Source organism: Mytilus edulis, unplaced genomic scaffold (genome assembly GCF_963676685.1).
Source record: "Mytilus edulis unplaced genomic scaffold, xbMytEdul2.2 SCAFFOLD_378, whole genome shotgun sequence".
Lineage (NCBI taxonomy): Eukaryota > Metazoa > Mollusca > Bivalvia > Mytilida > Mytilidae > Mytilus > Mytilus edulis.
In genome coordinates, this window is record NW_027268116.1 from 1 (window position 1) to 20,075 (window position 20,075).

Here is a 20,075-nt window from a genome sequence, read left to right on the forward strand (position 1 = left end):
TGATCATTAATGATAGACTTTGATAACCAGAGAGTCCAAAGTCAACCTCTAGTTACCAGGATATAGACATATGAGTTAAGAATACAAGTGGTTTGCCATAACATTATAAATTAATACATGGTGTAGAACGGAAACGGACTTATCGTTTTTTTTCGGCGTTTCCGCACTAATCGGGTTCAGCAACGGACTTATCGGATTTTCAGGTGACAACATTTGGCGTAAGTGGTTCTTTCTTTCAATTTGTATTAAAGCAGAATTGATATTTCCAAATAAGCTTGATGTCACGGAATGGGGAAATTATTTATTTTGCTGGATATGTAGTCATATATTCATGGGAAGCTACGATTTATTTTAAATTGTTTCCACCAATGTGGTACCCCGACTTGAAAACAAACATTTTTCATGGAAAGATGTCCAATTGAAGCGTGTTTTAAACTTGTTGTTTTCTTCTCCAAGTAAATATTTGGTTATTATTCATTAAATGTAGACATTTTCCCTTTCAGAACTGTTTCATGCACTATTAAGGTCTTAAATGATGGTTAATTTGGAAAATCTATGGCACCCGACTCTTGTGTTTTTGGCACCGGACTTTTTGTGCGATATGGAAACTCATATCTTCTAGCCTCAGTCTATGTGTTTACTCCGCCTGCATGGTTGTTCAACACTTCTAACTTTATACATTCACGGATCACACATCACACAATAATATATTTTATTAATCCACAAGCAAATGTGTGGAATTCTATCAGTATCTCGGCCTCGTAGCAGTGAGGGTTCTAGTCCAAATAATTATGACGTCTGGGAAGGCTATTCTAAATCAAATTGATAGTGGAAATGGGGAATGTGTCAAAGAGACAACAACCCGACTATAGAGAAGACAACAGCAGAAGGTCACCAACAGGTCTTCAATGCAGCGAGAAATTCACGCACCCGGAGGCGTCCTTCAGCTGGCCCTAAACAAATATATATACTAGTTCAGTGATAATGAACGTCATACTAAACTCCAAATTGTACACAAGAAACTAAAATTTAAAATAATACAAGACTAACAAAGGCCAGAGGCTCCTGACTTGGGACAGGCGCAAAATGCGGCGGGGTTAAACATGTTTATGAGATCTCAACCCTCCTCTTATACCTCTAGCCAATGCAGAAAAGTAAACGCATAACAATACGCACATTAAAATTCAGTTCAAGAGAAGTCCGAGACTGATGTCAGAAGATGCAACCAAAGAAAATAAACAAAATGACAATAATACATTAATAACATCAGACTACTAGCAGTTAACTGACATGCCAGCTCCAGACTTCAATTAAACTGATGGAAAGATTATGTCTTCATCATATGAATATCAGGTATAATCCTACCCGTGAGGGGTTTAGTATCATACCATCATAACATATATGAGAAGAAAATAACCCGTGTCATGCCAACAACTGGTTTTTAAATAAATGTGTTTAGTTCCGATGCTTGCTTTGAGACAGTAATTAACAACTATAGGTCACCGTACGACCTTCAACAATGAGCAATTGGTCCATACCGCATAGTCAGCTATAAAAGGCCCCGAAATGACAATGTAAAACAATTTAAACGAGAAAACAAACGGCCTTATTTATATAAAATAAATTAACGAAAATCAAATGTGTGACACATAAACAAAAGACAACAACTGAATTACAGGCTCCTGACTTGGGACAGGCACATACATAATGTGGCGGGGTTAAACATGTTAGTTGGGACAGTGATATAATAGTTCACTCTAAGAACGAACTATAAAATTCAGTTGAAAAAGGTTTAACTCAACAGATGGACAAAAATACAAGTGGACGTGGCTGGGTACTTGTACATCCCAACAACAAAAAGACACAAGGAACAGTTCTGCGAGTACTCGCAGTTATTCCCCGGCTCCACCAACAATCGTGTTTCACGACTGACACTTAAAGCTTCACTCATACATGCATCATTATGAATATTTCTATTACGCCGGAATGCACGTGTCTTTTCAAAACATCTGTCAAAAGACCTTCACATGTTAATCTAGGATAGAGCAGAAATAGACCATTTGTGTTTTGTTTGGCATTGCATGTGATATTGCCCCATACCGATGTATTTTTACTCAAAGAAAAAATATCAAGATAGAAAACACATGTCCGTGAGAAGTTCCAGACTTGTATATTCTAGCACACGATGTCAAATACACGGGGTCATTAAAATCTTTTATATTTCATTTCAAAACATCATTTTTTACCCTGGTAAAACAATAAAAACACAATAAGTCCTGTGCTAAATAAACCTCAACAGTTCGGTGCCAAAAAACACGTCAGTTTAGGGAAACCCGATTAGTCCGCTGCCAAGCAATTTTGATAAAGCTTTAATTTACGATATTTTAAGTATTTGAATGCAAACAAGTAGTTCTAATATGTATTTTGCATGAAATAAAGGAGCACAAAAAGTCCACGTTCTAATATATTGTGTATTTGAACGGAAAACACACCATTAGTAGCTGTGTTCGGCCTGTTGTCCTGTTTAGTGTGGAGCTTTTTGAAAAAGCCAAGAGTGATACCGAAGCAAAATGAAAAATTTGCAAAGTTAGATCATCGGTGCCTTCCGTCATCATATAAACATAAAACTAACTACTTCTTTTCGTCTATTTGGCTCATTTTGTGTCACACTGTCTGAAAACAAAACGCGATAAGTCCGTTGCCGAACCCGATTAGGGCGGAAACGCCGACAAAAACCCAATAAGTCCGTTACCATTCTACACCGTGTAATATAAAAATACAGAAATTTATTAATATATTTCAGATCATAATTTCTAATATAAGTATGTATGTAATATAAAGTATAAAACTGTGACCCAATACTTAAAAACCTTCATTATTCATTTTTGTTACTTGTTGTGTCTCAAGGATAGAACTTATTGTAAATATGTTATAAATATGTAGGAAAACACAGTTTAGTTATTTCATGTTTTTATATTTTCTCTTTTATTGATTGATTGGTGGTACAAAAGTTGATCTTAAATCAGTCATTTAAAGTTAAAAATGAATGCTCTGTTTTCATTTTCTTTTTTAAAGTTTACTGTTGATAGTGGTTACATTTACAGTATACAATGTAAATTCGATTTATTATTTCGTAAATCAAGAAAATATATCAAGTGTGACTGAATATTCTGATATGTTGTCATTTACATTCATATTTATGATGGTGAGGGAGAATTGAGTGGATTATTTTATATCTGTAGATTTTGATTCCTCGTCCCTTGTATTTTGTCACCAACCCCCGATCTCTAAACAGTTAAACACACTACGCAAAAATAAATGGAGACCATAGCAGCAGAACTTAGGATAGTTACATCTTGAACTTACCCGTTCAACAAACAGTACGATGAGCTGCAAAAATGTAGACGATCTTGATAGGGAAATGGCCATTGTTATATTATAATTCGTTTCTGTGTGTGTTACATTTTAGTGCTGTGTTTCTGTTTTGTCGTAGTTCTCATCTTATATTTGATGCGCTTCTCTCAGTTTTAGTTTTTCACCTGGATTTGTTTTTTTTTCTTAATCGATTTATGAATTTCTAAGAGCGGTATACTACTGTTGCCTTTATTTTGCTAATATATACAATAGAGTACCTATATCAAGCTTTGAGGAGTTATTTCCCATTAAGGTGGATAAGTATATTCTTCTATGATTAGCAGATTCTATTTAATTTCAAAATTTTGTATATGTTATCTTTCAATATCTTAATTGGCTTACTTACTTATTCTGACTGAAAAGTCAATTAAGGCATGTGCTTTTTTGTATTTCTTTAAGGAGAACCACCTTTCTTGTCCTCTACCCATAATAGCTATTCTGCCTGCCACTAGACGTTAAGCAACCAATAGTCAATCAATTAATAAATTATATATTTGCAGCTTTTGTTCGAGCGTTAAACTGAAGAATAACGATAATGTCGCACTTGTAAACATAGATAACTGGTGCTGAACACAGTTAAATCATTAAAATGTTAATTAATGTGTTCTCGTGTACGCACTGAGATGACATTTTATGATTGCACAACAAATATCAATGATGGCTGTTTTGCACATTTAATAGTTCGTTTGTCTTTTGTCTTTATTGTTTATGTAATGTTACAGTCGCCTAACAAATAAATGTCTCTGTACAGCATCATGTAAATTGATTTAGCAACACACTGTAGACAAAAATCAATATGGAATGTACCACTACACTTGGAATATTTTTATTAACAAGACATGTAACGTCACACATTATTGATGAAGATGGCACATAAATAGATGCTAGTCCCTACGTCACGTTGCCGTACCAACCGTTTTCCATGACGAATCATATTGGACCAACACTAATTTCTAATGTTTAAACGCAGACTTGATATGGATTAACATACGCACTGCCGACAAGGAAATTTATATTGATTTGTGTGTGAAACTGTCGTTTATTTGTTATACAAAGAAAATATGCATTTTCAGTGATGCAGAAATACTAATTGATGGCAAGCATGACAATGACAAAATGGTAATATCGAATGTCGCCTTAGCTGAATGGTCTATCGGTATTGTATGGCGGACGTCTATGAAGCCATGGAACCAGATGATAATGACTTGAGGCTAATTCTTGTTTACCATGAATAACTGTACACAACGGGAACTATCTACGGAGATAAATAGATGTTCAGAACGGAGTTCCATATTTCACAATAGCAGTAGTGAAAGCGGTAACACTACACATGATGGAAGTAAAGGCTCTGGAGGTTCACGAAGGGATAACGGAATGAAACCACAACTTAAAAAGGACGTTGGTTTGGATAATGACCCGAAGGTTACAACTCGCATAGACTTCGGGGACTACTTCCCAGAAGGAGGTTGGGGATGGGTTGTTACGGGAGCTTGTACTTTGGTTTATATTCTCTGTAATGGGTTCCATTTTGCATTCGGAACATTATATATTTGTATTCTCGAGGATAAAACTGGTTTCACAGCAAATGAAGACGAAGCAGGTAAATTCTTCATTATATTAAATTTATTAGTAATCTAGTACACGATACAAACAAATACATTTCAAAATAACGATGAGGTTTAGTGCGTTCATGTCATATATAGTCATGGTCGGTAAATAATCTTGACAACACTCTCTATACCTCCCAAGACGTTTAAACATATTGTATTCCGACGTCGCGTTCTTATTGGTATTGAGCGTATATCATAGTATAAACGTACGGTAGTAACAAAAGGCCGATTTTCCGGGTCTTGGTTGACCATTATTGGAAATCTGAGTCTCACGGGTCGAAGTAACAACCCGTTTCTCCTTTCGTGGCCTTTAATCTAATACGAATTATCACTAGAAATTGCTTGTCATGAGCAACAAGTAAAGCAGGCGTTCTGGAGCAAATAATTTCACCATCGGATATGGTTGATTTCGAGCTATGCAATCTCTAGCCTACTGGTTAGTTTTTGTGAACTTGCTTGTCTTTTTTTAACTCATGACCAGGATATTGTTTCTTCAATTTATTATCATGTTCTGAATCACACTGGGTCTTTTAATAAAAGACAAAATGTAATCCCCAAAATCCCCTTTGCTTTAACACAATAAATGTCATTCTCTAAATCGTGCTCAGTTTCTATACAATTTGTTTTCTCCATAAGGCACGGTGTCTAAAACAATATAATGCTCTCAATTGATCTGGTCTCTTCACAAACATGCATGCTCTTTATCTTTCGTCAATTAGTCATATGTACAATTATATTACTGAAATAAACGTACCAATTCTGAATGCGCATTTCGGCATTAAATGTCTCTTCGGTGATGCACGTGACCAAAGTCATGCTCAAAATCACTGTGGTTCTGAAAACTGTAGTCCATGCTTTGAATCGCCCTTGGCTCAAAACAATAAACCGCCTCTGTGACCTCGTGGATGTATGTTCGCCTCTAGTGCAGGAGATCGTGGATTCAAACTCTGGCCCGGTCAAACCAAATGCTTTAAAATTGGTGTTTTCTGATTCTCGTTTAAGCCCGCGGCATTAAGGAGTAAGAGTCGGGCGAATGAGTCCATGTAGGGTAATGTCCTCGTGCGAACTTTTATATTGTAGACTGTAAAGTTAAAAATCAGGCTCAACCTGTTGGTCTTGTATAAAACAGGTTATTATGCATATTACAAGAATATGTTTTCGTCCTGAATATGCATTTTATTTGCCGCTGGCTTTAAACAGTCGTCATCACCACCATCATCATCATATAAAAACAATATATCGCCTTGGGCTTAGAAGCAGTATGTGATTCTCCAAATCGTGATTTGTTTCTATGCAAAATGCAATCCACCAATTATTCCTTGGTTTGTAAACAATTATATGTTATTCTTTAACTCTTGGAACCTTGATATCTATACAATCTGTCTTGCTTTGAATAATCCGTCTCCTAAAAAAAATCACGACTAGATTCTAAAGATACTATCAAGGCAAATAGAAACGTACATAAGGAAAAACTGAGAAACATATTAGGATATGACCAAAGATAACCAATGACAAATTTCCTGGATAATAAAATTGAGAATGGAAATGGGGAATGTGTCAAAGAGCTTAAAGTGAAACAAAGCAAACCAAAAGTACAAAAAATAACGGATACATAAAAGTAACTAAGAAAATAATAGTTAAAACAGTTTGAATCGATATTTTTCCGTTATATTATAAATAGAATATCAAAAGTTAGGCTAAATATAACAAAGGGATATTCAAACGCTCAAATCGAAAACCAATTGACAATGCCATTACAAAAAACGAAAAAAACGAAAAAAGAACACAAAACACAACGTAACTAACGACGGAACAACACGAACCCCGCAAAAATAACTGGAGGTTATCTTACTTGACCTGGAACGGTTATCAGAACAAATGAATAACACCGTGACTGAGAAATCTACATATTTTTTTAAAAGATAAAATAAATAGAAATGAGAGGATATTATCCACATAATGCTACAATTTTTTAACATCACTGTCCTCTGTATATGAAGGTGTATATGATTAGATGTAATTGATTTCTTTTGTATGTGATTGTTGTCATATTCTATAATTCTCTTGCTAAATAACATATAACCATACTTATGTTTGTAATTGTATCAGTTGACTATTAAATCGATAGCCTCGATTAAACCTTAGATATTGACGTCAGTTATCTATACTGCAGCTGACCTATTATCCTTTTTATAGAATATCGATATTTTCGAAGAAAACATAATTATTTTGTGTATTTAAACGTATTAATTACATGTTCAAATTCAGATGTTAAGCTATAATTGGATATGTTACAACGAACACAATTTTCTTCATATCTGACCGAATTACAGTTTCTTTCAAGTCTACTTGTTGTACTAGATTTATATTTTTACTGTAAAAATGTCACAGACGTTATATGTCTGTAAGCTGTACATACGATCGATGAAATTACAATACAAACAACAATAGTACAGTAACATTCATCAAATCTGTAGAAATCCTGCCAAATACTTGTTTACTGAATACATTTTTCACTCTACAAAAGTGTGAAGATGCTGATTATTACGTACTTATAACTTAATTTATGACTTTTTTGATTGGCCATGGTTTATGACAATGTTTTATCTCTCTGTCTAGTGACGTAATCCATGTACATTTGTTGTAAATATTTATAAACGTTCCAATGTTGGCGCATAATAGTATGATCAGTGAAAATACAAAGAGAAAAGCTTGTTTTAATAATGAAATAATAATATTGTATAAGTATTTTGTGTATGTGTGCAGAAGCATATTTATTTTGGCAAAACATACAAAATTTGAAGGATTAGATCCAAAAGGTTTGACAAAATATCCTATTTAACGCAACACGTACGTATTTCACTTATACTGTATTTACTAACCTTTGCTACTCCTATATAAACAATCATTTTTTCCCAGAAAAGGGGGGTCGGGCACCCTATCCCCTAAATCGAACACAGATTTCCTCTATAGAACAAACGACAATGAAAAAAACTGGTAAACGTATATAACAATATCAGTCACATAGTAAGCAAAAGAAAATGTTCAGGCAAATTGGCATAAGCAGTCAAATTCGTGGTCACCTATGTTACTCAATTCTCATAATTTGTTTATAACATAGTTAAACATATATCTAAAAGACATTAGTGAAAAAGAAACAACAAATAATGCATGGACTCGTTACAATAATACTAGACGCCATCTACTAAACATTTGAGGTGACCCTCCAAAAAGTCGATTGTTCTTATAAACATGAATCGGTAGCAAATCACGTGCAATCGTAGAATAGCGATTTTCTAGGTCTGTTCGATGTCATATCCTAGATTAAAAAATATATAAATAATTGTTTAGCTATATAAGATATTTTTTTCTCGAGTCGAATTAGTCAACGAAATAGTTTTCACCGGTTGCTCTCTTTTTCAATATTGACATGTTTTGTTTTTATCAATACTGAACATGTTTAGCACATGAGTAATCCATATACAGCCAAGTTAAAAATAAAGGTCGCATGAATAAAGATTGAAACAAAGTTGGATTATTGACTCACTAGCCAATAATGCATCAGCGATGTTATTTCTCCTATTTAAATAAAAATTAAATCAATCTTATTTGAGATCCTGAATCCTGATTTTATAAATGCTCAAACAAAAGTAATCATATTTTAAATCGTTGCAAACAAATAATTTACTACCCCGTTTAAAAGAAAAAACAATGGCCTGATTTAAGCTTTGAAAAAATTACGAAAAATTATTATTACTGTCAGTAACAAACATCACCCATTCGACATTCGACTGTAGACGCAGAAAGAATGTTGCATTGTCAGTGGTACGCATTAGCGCCTAACTCTTCCCAATCTGGGACAGTGATTTAAGGTTTAACATGATAACATAAGAACATAAGAACATAAGAACAATTTGTATAAAACTGCGACTTATCACATCGGTATATGTATTCAGCAAAAATGTAACTGACAAAATAACATATATAAAATATATCATATACTTTACTTTGAATGATTACCCATCACTCATGTGTTAAGCTGAGAAGCAGCAAATGCCCATTTTAGATTTTGTTTTTGTTTTCATTGTTGGTCTCCTGCACTCGGACCAATCACGATACCACAAGACACCACCGAGACAGTTCAGGATGTAGAACCAAAAGTGTTCCGGAGTGTTTGATCGCACATACTAAGCTATCATGTTTAAATTATTAAAACAAAATTAAAGTTAGTACCGATGAAGACATTATACTAAAAATATTTTTCTGCAGTTTTTAAATGATAACATTAAAGGATAAGTTTATTCACATGATCAATCAGTGTAAATAGATTGTATCCTAATTTACAGGCTCTATGAATAACATTACAGATGATGTCATTTTCTAATTAGATTTCTACAGGAAGAGCCAAACTGCCATAGCAAATCTGTCTACTATATAAAAAAAACCAAGGTCTTAATTTATTTCATTTGCGGTAGCAAAATCCCGAACTAAAAAAGTTAACAGTTATATAAAGATTTCTTCATTGAAAATTAAGACATTACTCCAGAGAAGGGCATAGCGGACGAGTTGTGAAATATACACATTATAAGCAGGGATCATAGAAACGCACCGTTAAAACACAAAGTAAAATACCAATTGGTTACGATAAATCGTCCATATATAGTCGTAAATTCTATAATAAAGTTTCCAATGTGAAAATAAAATATTCAAATCCAGAGAAGGACAACTTTGTGTTTACTAGTTTATCAAATCGTTAGTTCCTGTATGTTGCCACATGATCTATATATGTAACCTATGTAAGACAAGGGGTTGTCTTTGTCAACTAAATTCACATAACTAATGTCAAATTCTTTTAAAATAAAATAATGAACACGAATCTGTTTGGAATCACTTTCTATGGTCTATGTCTATTCACCGGAGGTCTATTTTCATTTTAATCAATTTACATTTTTGTTACCATCTTCTCGACTATTCATTAATGTTATTTTCTTTTTTAGCATGGCTTGGTAGCGTTGGAATTAGCATTACATTATTTTTGTCGCCCATTATTTCTACAATTTGTCAACGAAAAAGTGCTAGGATTTACGCCGTCATTGGTGGCCTTATTTGTGCATTGGGGTGCCTATTCTTGGCTTTTTCAAATCAAATGGAGCAGGTTTTCATCAGCCATTGTGTTGTTTTGTCTCCCGGAAGTGGAATTACTCTCAACACAGCAAACATCATTATTGGCCGTTACTTCCGGAAGAAGCGAGAATTAGCTGAGATGATAATGTTATCTGGAACAGGACTCGGAGCGGCTTTATTAGCAGTTCTTTTTAGAGAGCTATATTGGTACGTACAAAAAAACAAAACAAAATACTCAAACATTTTACTTGCTCGATTACATTTTTTTAAACGCTTAATAATTAGTATAGCTCTTACTGTCTATATGTGGTTGAGTTCAGAAATAAACATCGTGTTATTTCTGATTAATTTTTCGAATTACTTTATTAAGGTGTTGAAAACCTTTGGTTACCCCATAGCTTAAGTGTCTTTAAAAAGTACATAGTGAGCAGTGGTCGTTACATACAAACGTTCACCTAAATTGTCCCAGTCAATGGATGAATTTAATGTGTCAATCAATGGCCACAGCCACACTGTTTTGAATTTCATTCTAATTAGTACAGCTCTTACTGTCTTTATGTGGTTGAGTTCAGAAATCAGTACCAATGTATTTGGAAGACAAGTATCTCAAAGTTCTCTTCATAAAAAAATCAATCTGTTAACTCAAAATTGGAACCTCATTTTAAAATTCTTGTATACAAATAATATGATTTGGCAGGATATTTGTTATTTTAGGAAATTAGAATGGAGATATGCATTACAGTGTATTGCTGGCCTTCTAGTGTTGACAATATTGGCAGGATCCCTCTACAGATCAGCTTCAATGTATCACCCAAGACGGAAGGTCATAATGCACATCAAAAGTCAGAAAAAGAATCGTCATGAAGGAGAAGATGACAGTCCTCCATATTTTGATTTCAGTGCATTACACATGCGTGGACTGCAAGCTTTAATGGTGATTTCCGGCATTGTTGGCCTCGGGATTTATGTACCATTTGTTGCGATAGTAAGTTTGTTTCTGTTTCAAAAATATTAAAACTACATGTATCTATTGAAATATGAACTTGCAAGCAAAAACTAAATTCCTATATATACATTCAAGCATGATCAATTTAACATAATCGGAAAATGGTCTAATTGAAAAAAGGCAAATAGGAATGTTTTTGATAATTTTTGTAACACTGTTTTAAGATTAACACTTGTAAGACATTTTTTTCAAAAACAATGTATATTGAAATAGCTTTTGAAATTGTCCACATATGAGTATATGTATAAATTACGTTCTGAGGAAAAAATATTTAATAGTCATGCTATTTCAAAAGCGGTTGTTAGCAACGTCTACATCATACGGTTGCTATGATTTGTCAGGAATAAAATAAGCCAAAACCGTTATTTATCTTTATTTCAGTTTTCAGTGAGTGGTCTAAAGAAAAAAAAGTTCTTTGTACAAGCACTAGTACCGTGATAAATGTTTTCATAATGTGACAATAATTTTGGATAATATTGCATTGGTCAACTTTTTAACTGTTTTGAACAGTTGTTCTTTGAAAGTATGAATCCATTGCTTTCCTTTAGAAATAGATGACTATCGTAGGAAAGAGCTTGGTGCGAATATTTATTTAAGTTTTTCTAAACCGCAAAATACTTAACAACAATCTATCGATGTGTATAAAAAAGGACATCGATTTTACTTATTGTTCTTCATCCTTTGTATGAAACAAGATAACACTTTTTGGTAGGGAACGTTAATGAAAGTAAAAGTTATATAAAATATCTGCTAAGGTTAATCACAAATATGTGTTTCTCTATCTTTCAGATCAAGACTGGTAAAGATTTGAAACTGGAAAAAGATAGGCTTCTTCTATTAAACATATATCTTGGATTAGGCTTTTTGATTGGTGTCTACGCACAGGGGTATATTATCATCCGTGATAGCAAGCAATGTTCTATTTGTCGGCGTCACCTATGTCAGTCATGCTGCATAGCATGTGGTGTATTAACATTTTTATTGCTCTTGGCCAAAGACTTCAATTCCTTGCACTATATGCTTGGGGATTTGGCATATTTTGTGGCGGATACTTTTATACATTAAAGATGTACGCGTATGAACTTGTGAAATATAAACTCATGGAGAGAGCATGGGATTTATTTGTGCTGCTCATTTCATTCCTGTTCTTATTGGATCCCCAATCTCATGTAAGTATTGTTAACGCCACATCACATTTCATAGTCAACTAAACACATTTCAGGCTTTTACGAAACATATTGATGTTGAACTGATTTTCATAAAAAAAAATCTCCAATTTACATCACTTTATTCCTTCCATATAAGTAAAACACAAAAACAAGCAAGGCCTACGTCCCTAATAACCTCTTCTCTTCAAAGGGGTAAGATTTTGCGTAGGATGTCTTACGTATTGGAAAACATTGTCTTTAGTTGTATTACATGAACCAGAAATAAAAGACATAAAAGCGAAACAACTTTTTCTTGTTGTTGGCAATCGAATAAAAGCACCATCCACTTGTCTCTGTGTGTATTAATCTGTCTACATTTAGATATTGAGTACACGTCTATAAGATAGCAACCCAACAGCAAGCATGAACATATCTTGTACACATGACAACCTCTAAATCGTTCATTAAAACAGTTTGAAATATACAACTATTATCTACAAAATGATGAGATTTCGTGCTTTGGAAAAATCATAATCATATGTCGGTATTAAACTAGTTTATAAGTCATTAGTTAAATCATTAGTTAAGTCATTAGATACAAGTGCTAAGTAGATCAATTGTAGTAGTGTTTGATTATAGTAAAGCACATGTTTTTACACTGGTTTTCGTCAAAATTACTAATTGTTCTGCATTAGTACATCACATAGTCCTAAATTAGTCTTTGACACAAAAAAACAGACAGTTTTAAAAGTCTTGTGCATGCATGTTCTCAGATACATTCTCCCATATTAAATGACATCATGCAGGTTTCCTCTCCTAGCTATCCAAAACCAAAGATGGTAATCAAATAAATGCAATTAATTATTCCTTTAATTCCTTTATGACAGTCTTGTAAATAAGCTCAATATTGAATAAACAATACTGCATATCTTCAGTGTTTGGTTCGAGTTGGCTGTCATTATTCAACACAGTTTAATACATTGGGAAAAACAGAGAAACACTCTTGTCCCGAAAACACTGCCAAACATCCAAATATACTATCCACACTAATCTGTGTCCACACTTGTACCTATATCAACATACATTTACAAATGGTATCACTTATAATAATAGTATATCGATATTACTTATAATACTAGTAGTATCTAGTCCTATAATAATCGTTGATTGAATGAGTGTTGGTTGTTCAACGTCCAGTGGCTGTAATAATTGTGTGTGTACAATTTTCTTTTATTACAGTATACCTCAACCAGGTACACGGCGAGCTTCACAATTTACAGGCAGGGTATATTTTTGCGGGATCGGCGATGGTTCTGGGAGGACTGTTGTTCTTTTTTATGCCACCATTAGAAAAACACAAATCTAACCAGGAAGTGATTCAGATCTCTAAACAGTTGTGCAGTAAAAATACAGCGGAAGCTACCGCTCTCCTTGACCTTGACCTTTCCGATGCTATGGTTACAAAACCGGTAAATAACGTTCAGTTTATTGTATCACCATCACGACTTAAACACAAAGGAAAAGATGGCGGAAAGATTCAAATGCAGTGTTTTATACACCATAGAGAGCGTGAGAAACCTAAACAGATTATTCTTTCAAAAATTACAGAAGAAAAAGAAGGATTAAGACTAGATTTCAACGAAGTTTCACAAGTATCGCTCATTTCTAAAACAATGATAGCACGTTGCCAACCAGACTAATCAAACCTGAAAAGGAACATTCTGTAAGTTGCGGACATGCGACCGATTGTCCGTCAGACAGTACAAATTCTCACCATACCGGGAAATTTAGCTCAGATGGTTGTTCCTCGAAATCTTTTGAAGTCGAAAGTTTAAAAAGAGCACAGATAATGTCAAGGTTGAATTATTTGACCGCCAAGTCAGGAGAAGGAATCAACAGCAACCATCTCCTATGACAGTGACTTGTATATAAATCTTTGTGAGGCACAAGTGTAAAATGCGTCGTTGTCTTTTATTTTTCGTCCAATTAAATCGCTCAATTTGGAACCAAATAAAAAGGAAAAGGGAATAGTACAATATAATTGAATACCTTCTACAAATGTATTTAATTGTGTTGAAGTACTGTTGGTTAAGACATTCCACTATACCAATTTATCTGAAAATGTCAAATACGAGTTACACATAAAAAAATGTATTGCAGATGATATAATTGAGGTATGGAGATCCCACTGAGGAAATTCAGACGATTAGATTATATGTAATTGAATTCGGTCTACAATGCAGACTTTATGAATGGACTTGGAAAGGTATTACATTATCTGCGCATTCTAAACGGCAACTAGTGAAATACCGTAAGCTGAATGTGAAAAATACACAATGAAATGTCATGTTTGCTCTGTCTTCTAATAGGAAGATTTTTTTTAATGAAATTATTGTATTAATAACTCAAGAATGTTTAGGTCATTTATTGAAAATGTAAAGGACAATTGTGACTTATTTCTTGTGAATTAAAAGTATTTTCCTCCGTTTTTATCAACAACCAGACGTGCTAAAACAGTATAAATATACTCTTAGCTTATTGATGGTACTTTAAATACACACGATGAAGAAACAATTCATTCAAATGTTTCGCTGATCAATTTTGTCTTGAATCATTTAATGTATAAACACGTCTTTACACTTGAAAGTTCAAATATTCTTGTTATATTTTAAAGGGCATTAGCTATGAGATATATATATATATATATATATATATATATTTTCCAATCATTAATTAAAATGAAATAGTAAAATGATAATCCCTCCCAGAAGCGAGTTTGGTTCAATTTTGCCGAAATAGGCTAAGAAACATCACTCATCTGATGAATTATTCACTTGCAAGTGATCAAACCCATGCATCGTAAATTGTTTATTTTATACTTTTTATAATTTGGCTATATTGTTAATATGTTATAAAATATCAAATATGAGAATTTGATGCAAATCGGTGGTCATGAATTTAAAGCTAATGTCCTTTAAAATGACAAATATATCCCAAATTTGATATTATAAACCAGAAAGAACAGATTCGATTAAATGTATCTTGAAACAAATCAGTACTAAAAGTCACATGACATTTTTCATATTGACAACCATAGTCCAAACATTAATTCTTCCGCTAAAATTTATTTTTATACTTTTTCGATTTCTTTAGAGCCTCGTGTTTTTCATTTATTTATTGTTCTAAAGATTTTAGTATTTTGGGATTCAGCAACTTTGAGAAATAATAGAAAGAAATAAATATCGTTTCTGTTACACATGTAGTTTCCGTGAGGAGAAACTTTGGACAGATCACACATAACAGCATGTCACCACTTTTAGTCACGTGTTTGGGTTTTTTATTGTGTAAGTGAAAAAAGGTGGTTTTGTTGACGTCAATCTTGCCAACCATTACTTCAGAAGCGGATCAATTTATTTTTAACAGTATTGGATTAATTATGTTTTGAAACATGTATTATTTATAACGCTGAGTGAAGTGATTATTGACGAATTCAGAATTTGCGAATAAATTATTGGTGTTTTGCTATGAAAATGAACCAGTCATTAGTGGTTACGTCAATTGTTTAAAATATGTACCTTACTTCATTGTTGCTGTTATTTTAAACTGCATATAAAAATGCATCGTTGTGTGTCATTGGGCTTTACAAGTGTGCTTGCTTCACGGTATACAAGCATACATTAGAAGTTTCTGAACTGTACGACAGCTAATGACTGGTTGAATGAACATGTTAATTTATTCTATTTTAGTTTCTAAGATTACAATTTTAACAATGAGCATGACAGTATGTGTCATTCCATTGTGTTTTATTACCATGAATATTACAAAAGAAAAGAGTTTATTCGGTTATGTTTTTAAATTATCAGAATAATTTGTTATTGCGTTCGTGATTGAAATTGATGTATAACAATTATGCTTCTTTTATCTTATTATTTTGTATTGTGCTCTTGATTTGTTAAATTAATTCAATGTTTATTCTCAAACCTAACCGTTTTAGACCGTCATCAAAATACACACTACGGGCTTTGGTCAGTCAACCGTTGCCGGTACATTTTAGGAACTTCTTCATTTGTATTGTTGCCATTCTGTCTTTGTGTATACTGTAATTATAACATATGTAAATATTCAGTTCCGTTGCATATTGTACGAAGTTGTCTTTACACATTTAGTGTTACTTTGTCTAAATTGTTATTGTTATTGTTAAAATGGAATACGTTAAGGTAAAGGTAACAAGGTTGTCTCAGGATTACCTCCCCTTGATATTCCATTGGCTTTGTGATATTTATTGTGATTATGTAAAACAAAAATTGACCAAAGAGGTTATGATTGTATTGCTGAATAAGGCTTACGGATGACTAAAAATCAATTTCTCAGATTGTTTTTGTGTTAAATCAGAAATATTAATAGGGTCAGACTTAATCAAACATTATTATTGTTATACTGTTAATAAGTGTTTAATGAAACTTATTAATGTTGTGAATTACAAAGTTTTTGGCAAAATTTCTTGGGTGAAAAAACTGTAAGACTATATAAGATCACACAGCTCTGTGGTTTTGATGAAAATGTACTTTAAACCATACGAAAGAATGATACATGTTTAGTGATACAATCCAGCTCTGTGATAGCGTTGAATAACGGGTCTAGACAGAATGTTATCTTATACTTTGTTTGCGTCGGCATTGTTTTATTGTTTGTCATTCAATGTTTCGAGAATATGTGCCAAGGTAGATGACGGGTCCTTAATACAGGCAAGACGATGTCAGGTAGATGACGGGTACTCAAAGGGGACAAGACGCGGTCAGGGTAGAAGACGGGTCCTACATACGGACGAGACGTTATCAGGGTCGATGATGGGTCCTTGATACTGACAAGGCGTGGTCAGGGTAGAAGACGGGTCCTACATACTGACAAGACGTGGTCATGGTAGAAGACGGGTCCTACATACTGACAAGACATGGCCATGGTAGAAGACGGGTTCTACATACTGACAAGACGTGGTTATGTAGAAGACGGGTCCTACATACTGACAAGACATGGTCATGGTAGAAGACGGGTTCTACATACTGAGAAGACGTGGTCAGGGTAGAAGACGGGTCCTACATACTGACAAGACGTGGTCATGGAAGAAGACGGGTCCTACATACTGACAAGACATGGTCATGGTAGAAGACGGGTTCTACATACTGAGAAGACGTGGTCAGGGTAGATGACGGGTCCTACATACTGACAAGACGTGGTCAGGGTAGAAGACGGGTCCTACATACTGACAAGACGTGGTCAGGGTAGAAGACGGGTCCTACATACTGACCAGACGTTGTCAGGGTAAAAGACGGGTCCTACATACTGACAAGACGTGGTCAGGGTAGATGATGGGTCCTTAATACGAGGAAGACGTTTTCAGGGTAGAAAACGGGTATGCGATGGTAATTTTTTCAGGGTTTATGTCGGTTTTAAATGGTGTGTAGATGTTTGTTAAAAGATGTTTACAGATTGTTTGGGCTTGGACAATAAAAGTCTTTATAGACTAGCATATTCATACTAGCAAAATGCTGTCAGGAAAGAGACGAACATTGAACTATGAATTGGTCAGGGCTTTTGACTGTTTATAAAGTGTGTGTATAAATTTTTAGTGAATTGTTTCAAGTTGAAGGCAGGGAAAATAAAGTCATATGATAAAGTGTATGTCAATGATTGTGAATGCATTATGTAAGGGTGTTTGAATCATGTCTACTTACGGGTATTGAACGATTGGTCAATATTTATAATTGATAATATGTATTATATATTATAAGTGCAAAAAGTGTGGAAATTCACGACAGGGATAGAAGGTACCATGAAGAAAGGAAAAAAAAGAAACAATATCATTAAAGGGTTCTAAACTGGCTTAATATTTTTTTTAAACAAAAGCTAGGTTTTCACATAGGAATTATAACTGTCAAGATTTGGTATGTAGTGCAGAGATGAGGTCGAAAGTATGGTGTGTTATTGACAATATATGTCTTGTTAATGAAAAACGGTTAGGGCTAGTGAGATTAGATATGATTGATTATGAATAGTAATTTACATTTGTAAACATGTACCAGTGAGCATTCCAACTTGACAAGTTTTAATTGCTATTCTAGCAATAGTATGGAAAATGTGTGTCGAGAAAGGACAGAGTTAGAAGCGTATGGCAGTATATTTACTGTGATGGTCAATGTAATTTTGTGGTTAATCATCTCGATAACCAAGGATATATCCCTCTAAAAGTCACATGTGAACTGCACGAGAGTATTGACATGTGAGCTTGAGTGTTCTATTGCCTGCTTTTTTCGATTGATTTCGCTTTGATTAAGTAAATATTCGTATGAACATAACTTTTTAAAAACTGTTGACTTCCTGAATAGATAAATGATACATTGTATGTTTTCTTTCAAAGAAATAAGTGAATTATTAAGACTGTCAGCTACCTGTAACAATGACAAATTAGGTTTTGGATAATCATGTGTTTTTTACTTACTTATCCCTATGTATCGACTTTAAATAATCATCGAAAGTGATCAATACATAATCAGTTGAACGATATTGTGATATTTTTTATCATTTAAAGCACTATAAATATTCTATATATATACATATATATGCTTGTGATAACAATGTTATTTTTGACGATTTGAATCACGTGATATCAGTATGTGATTACACTGTATTTGAATCACGTGATATCAGTATGTGATGACACTTTATTTGAATAACGTGATATCAATATGTGATGACACTGTATTTGAACAGAGACATATATATGTGTATATATGTCTCTGATTTGAATCACGTGATCTCAGTTTGTGATTACACTGTGCTGCTGGCGATGTGATAAAGCTTCATGTTGTGATAATAATATTTAAACAAAAAAAGGTATAATTTTAAAGTTCAGGGTATATACAGTTAGCATAATTATTTTTTCTGTACTGCAAGTGCAAACTTAGCCAGATCATTTTAACATTTATATTCATATATTCTTTGTGTGCTTCGTTGTGATGTATAGACAAAGTAACACTAAGTCTTATTGTATTGCAAACTGTTTGTATTGTCAGTTCATTTATATTACTGTAAACAGTTGGATATTTTATACCTTTTGATATACCATTCAATATGAAATATTTAATAAAGACATTCAGAGAAGCGACACAAATTATACATAAGCAACATTGTATACTCAAATTAAGATTGTGACTATTATTTCATTTGAAGCGGATGGTGAAACATTTTTCAAATTGAGTTATCTCCCGTTTATAAGAAAAGATAAATGCATTATGATTATAAATAATTTAGGACAGCGAGTATTCAAAATCGTCAGATCATCGACAGCAATAATCAAAAATATTACATAATGTGCAGGCATATTTTTACAATTTAGATATTAATAAAATTCATGGTTTAAGCATAACCGAATGAATGCTCCTAAATTCTAGTTTTACAAGGTTGTTACAGTAACAGAAACGCTTCCGCGCTAAATGCAAAATGTGTTTATCGATCAACGCTTTTACATACCAATAAGAATTTAAAAATAAACCATCCAATTTCGATTCCATATCAAATAAAATTCAGAATGAAAGCTGTCTTATGTTAAATCCCAACTGTTTACAGCTTGTTAATGGGCAAAACTTTTTAATGCGATGTTGAACTATGTTTACTAATATGTTAAAAAATGTTTAAAATAAATTTGTACAGTTATGTGGGTTAGCTTTATTTAATATTGAGTGAATGAACAGCTGCTTTTCATTTCGGCACAATGCA

The 20,075-nt window shown here is 33.4% G+C and overlaps 1 pseudogene; it reads left to right on the forward strand.

Annotated features, from left to right (window-relative positions):
• The first annotated feature begins 4,496 nt into the window (after window positions 1-4,496).
• LOC139506840 (monocarboxylate transporter 2-like) lies at window positions 4,497-14,404 on the forward strand (annotated as a pseudogene).
• The last annotated feature ends 5,671 nt before the right edge of the window (window positions 14,405-20,075 follow it).